This window comes from Pristiophorus japonicus, chromosome 6, assembly GCF_044704955.1.
Source record: "Pristiophorus japonicus isolate sPriJap1 chromosome 6, sPriJap1.hap1, whole genome shotgun sequence".
Taxonomy (NCBI): domain Eukaryota; kingdom Metazoa; phylum Chordata; class Chondrichthyes; family Pristiophoridae; genus Pristiophorus; species Pristiophorus japonicus.
In genome coordinates this window covers 162,084,157-162,089,106 of record NC_091982.1, presented here as the reverse complement: position 1 = coordinate 162,089,106, position 4,950 = coordinate 162,084,157, and the positions used below count along the sequence as shown (strand labels likewise).

General features: G+C 42.3%; 1 pseudogene; it reads right to left on the bottom strand.

Moving 5' to 3' along the window:
• Positions 1-282: 282 nt before the first annotated feature.
• LOC139266358 (5S ribosomal RNA) lies at positions 283-401 on the bottom strand (annotated as a pseudogene).
• Between the last annotated feature and the right edge of the window lie 4,549 nt (positions 402-4,950).

Sequence of the window (4,950 nt, the reverse complement as noted above, 5' to 3'; positions counted from 1 at the left end):
GAGAGGCTGCAAAGAGATTTGGATAGGTTAAGCGAATGGGCTAAGGTTTGGCAGATGGAATACAATGTCGGAAAATGTGAGGTCATCCACCTTCGGAAAAAAAAACAGTAAAAGAGAATATTATTTGAATGGGGAGAAATTACAACATGCTGCGGTGGAGAGGGACCTGGGGGTCCTTGTGCATGAAACTCTTTTTGGAAGGCTTTCTCCCCGTAGGAGTATTCAACTCCGGTCTCCCGCATGACAGGCGGTGATACTCATCACTATACTACCAAAGAACTGACAATACTGCACCTGGTATTCCCAGGCAGTCTCCTATCCAAGTACTAACCAGGCCTGACTCTGCTTAGCTTCCAAGATCAGACAAGATCAGGCGTTCTCAGACTAGTGTGGCCGTAGACCCTTGTGCATGAAACTCTTTTTGGTTCCAAAAAGTTAGTTTGCAGGTGCAGCAGGTAATCAGGAAGGTGAATGGAATGTTAGCCTTCATTGCGAGAGGGATGGAGTACAAAAGCAGGGAGGTCCTGCTGCAACTGTACAGGGTATTGGTGAGGCCGCACCTGGAGTACTGCGTGCAGTTTTGGTCACCTTACTTAAGGAAGGATATACTAGCTTTGGAGGAGGTACAGAGACAACACTAGGCTGATTCCGGAGATGAGGGGGTTACCTTATGATGATTGATTGAGTAGACTGGGTCTTTACTCGTTGGAGTTCAGAAGGATGAGGGGTGATCTTATAGAAACATTTAAAATAATCAAAGGGATAGACAAGATAGAGGCAGAGAGGTTGTTTCCACTGGTCGGGGAGACTAGAACTAGGGGGCACAGCCTCAAAATACGGGGGAGCCAATTTAAAACCAGTTGAGAAGGAATTTCTTCTCCCAGAGGGTTGTGAATCTGTGGAATTCTCTGCCCAGGGAAGCAGTTGAGGCTAGCTCATTGAATGTATTCAAATCACAGATAGATAAATTTTGAACCAATAAGGGGATTAAGGGATATGGGGAGCGGGCGGGTAAGTGGAGCTGAGTCCACGGCCAGATCAGCCATGATCATTTTGAATGTCGGAGCAGGCTCGAGGGGCTAGATGGCCTACTCCTGTTCCTAATTCTTATGTTCTTATGTTCTTAGATGCCCTGCAAGTGCCGGTTCTTGCCGTGCGATGCGCATGTGCCGAAAAACGGCACTTGCGAACTATCAAAATGTATTTTTGACAGTTCCAACGCATCCCCGAGAGAAGGGCCTCCGCGGGCACAGATTTGGGCTATTTACCCAACTCTTGCCCAGCGAATGTCCTTCAAACTCTTACGCTTGCTAGTGTAAGGCCTGCTTTTACCAGCGTAAGAGTTTTAAAAGATAGAAAAATAAAATGTTATCAATAATTTTTAGATCAGAAACCCTGTCCATTAAGGTAAGTTTAATTTTACCCCTATTAAAACATGGGCATGAAGACTGTTCACAGTAGCAGCCACTGATGCCAAATCCAAGGACAATATCTGGCATAAAACACACAACGATTTGAAATTATATAGTGCCTTTAACAGAGTAACACATCCCAAGGCACTTCACAGGAGTGTAAACAAATAAAAAGTGACACCAAACCAAAGGAGGAGACATCAGGACTGGTGACTAAAATCTTGGTCAAAAATATAGGTTTAAAGGAGTATCTTAAAGGAGGAGCGAGAGATAGAGGGACAGAGAGGTTTATGGAGGAAATTCCACAGCTTAGAGCCGAGGCGGCTGAAGGCATAACTTCCAGTGGTGAGGCGATGGACAAGAGGCCAGTGTTGGAGGAACACAGAGTTCTTCGAGGGTTATAAAGCTGGAGGAAGTTACAGAGAGAGGGAGAAGTGAGGCCATGGAGAGATCCATGGAAAAGAGACGAATGTGACACTAGGTAGCAACTTCATAAATAAAGCACACTTAATGTAGCACAAGTACATTAAGTGTCCAGACATGAAGGCCGCCAATCAGAAGACTTTGCATAGTCTTTGGCGTTAAAGTTGATGCTAGCCAGGATTTAACTGATTATCATTGCCATGGATCGTGCTTTAGGGAACTTTGTCAAATTTGCTTCAAAATTTACAGGAAGAATGTCTATGAATTCCATTAAAACTCAGTAAAGATGCAAACTGTTAGTTTGAGTCTCACTTGTAATGTTATGTGAAAATCAATCAGTACATGTGCACTTGACTGAATGAGTGTCAAATTTTAAAGTAGGAAACGCCACTCAAAGCTGATAACAGACTCAGTCCAGCCATAGAAATCCCACATAAGTTTTATAAGATGGCTGAGTCCAAGCATTCCAGTGTATGAACAGATCTGTAGACTACATAGCCAAGTAAATAGAATGCAGATTGAAAATGGATTTCCATGAGTGGTAAATAAAACATTCCACAGTAAATATGCAACAGCACTACCATACACAAGATGACCTAGTCATATAAAATGAATGCTTAGAATTTATGGGTTGAAGTCTTGGGAGTATCACCTCCACTCAAACCTTTGTGTGCCACTGCACAATTATCTTTGGATCTGGGTCCAAAATAGCATATGGTTTGTTACAGCACTGTTAGCAATAACATCTTCAGTTCATAAGAACATAAGAAATAGGAACAGGAGTAGGTTATACGGCCCCTCTAGCCTGCTCCGCCATTCAATAAGATCATGGCTGATCTGATCATGGACTCAGCTCCACTTCTCTGCCCGCTCCCCATAACCCCTTATCCCCTTATCATTTAAGAAACTGTCTATTTCTGTCTTAAATTTATTCAATGTCCCAGCTTCCACAACTCTGAGGCAGTGAATTCCACAGATTTACAACCCTCTGAGAAAAGAAATTTCTCCTCATCTCTGTTTTAAATGGGCGGCTGCTTATTCTAACATCATGCTCTCCGGTTCTAGTCTCCCCCATCAGTGGAAATATTCTCTCTGCATCCACCTTGTCAAGCCCCCTCATAATCTTATATGTTTCGACAAGATCACCTCTCATTTTTCTGAATTCCAATGAGTAGAGGCCCAACCTACTCAACCTTTCCTCATAAGTCAACCCCCTCATCTCCAGAATCAACCTGGTGAACCTTCTCTGAACAGCCTCCAATGCAAATATATCCTTCCTTAAATACGGAGGTCAAAACTGTACGCCGTACTCCAGTTGTAGCAGAACCTCTCTGCTTTTATACTCTATCCCCTTTGCAATAAAGGCCAACATTCCATTTGCCTTCCTGATTAATTACTGAACCTGCATACTAACATTTTGTGTTTCATGCACAAGGACCCCCAGGTCTCTCTTTACTGCAGCACTTTGCAATTTTTCAGCATTTAAATTATCATTTGCTTTTCTATTATTTCTGCCAAAGTGGATAACCTCACATTTTCCCGCATTATACTCCATCTGCCAAATCTTTGCTTTCCCACCCATCTCTGTATCATCAGCAAACTAGGTTACATTACACTCGGTCCCTTCATCCAAGTCGTTAATATAGATTGTAAATAGTTGAGGACCCAGCAGCGATCCCTGCGGCACCCCACTAGTCACTGTTTGCCAACCGAAAAATGACCCATTTATTCTGACTCACTGTTGTCTGTTTGTTAGCCAATCCTCTATCCATGCTAATATATTACCCCCAACCCCGTGAGCTTTTATCCTGCGCAGTAACCTCTTATATGGTACCTTATCGAATGCCATCTGGAAATCCAAATATACCACATCCACTGGTTCCCCCTTATCCACCCTGCTCAATGAACTCCAGCAAATTTGTCAAACGTGATTTCCCTTTCATAAAACCATGCTGACTTTGCTTGATTGAATCATGCTTTTCTAAATGTCCCGCTACTGCTTCATTGGCTGTAAAGCACTTTGAGATGTCCGGTGGCCGTGAAAGGCGCTATATAAATCCAAGTCTTTCTTTCTTATGGTACCTAACACGAAGAATGCAGCATTTGAAGTGTGGTAGGAGTTCCACTTTCACAGCTGTTTATTTTCTGAAGTTCTGGTCTGTGTATTGTGCCTAATTTCTGCCTCCGCACCCAAATTCCAATGAGGCCACCAAAGGAGATGAAAAGCTTTCTTTCTGCCTAGATATTTAGTATGAATACATTTCATCAGGCCAGGTAGCTTTGCCCTCAGCAAAAATGCAGAATATTTATATTGTTTTTGCACTGGGAATACATGGGTGCCATTTTGCCAGAAATTTCTGTCTAAAACTTATTGAGCAATAATTCTCAATAGGTTTTCCTGTTCTGGATATTTGGATTGATTTTCCTCCCCAGATGATGTGTGACAGCAAAAAGTGCATGAAAAATGAAAGCCACTTTGAGATTACACAAAAGTCAGACATATAATGTCATCTTCTGTTAAAAGCCAGTTTGAGCATAGCGTGTGAAAACGCTGTACCCAAACAAATATTGCAAGTGGATGAAGGAATGCCAGTCAAAGCTGGTAATTCCCCATTTCCAGCTACTGAAATCCTACCTGAGTTTTCTACAAATGCATTATCTGTGTGTGTGGACAGATTCGTAACCTGCACAGCAAACGAAATGAATTGCAAATTTACAGCGGCTAGGCGTAGAGGCTACTAGAAAGGCTTTATTAATAGTGTCCTACAATCATTCCAGACATTAATCACTGTAGATGTGAACTATAAATCAAGGTTTTTCTCGGGAAAGGCACCAGATAACAACACACAGTTCGGCTTTTCAAAGCACTTCCGTTTTAAATCGTGACATTAATTGAAACGCACTGAATGAAGGATATCCCTAAGATAACATCTGGATGAATGACTGTTGATTAAACGGCACGACTGTGTTCTTATCACGTGCAGTCATTAAAAGGTGGAATGTCGAGTAATTAATCAGTCGCTTAGTAAATGATTCATTGATTGTCCATTAGCAGAGTCGCTTCCTCTGCAGTATTTTCTTTTGCGTGCCATTAATTAGGAAGAGCAACTCAGCA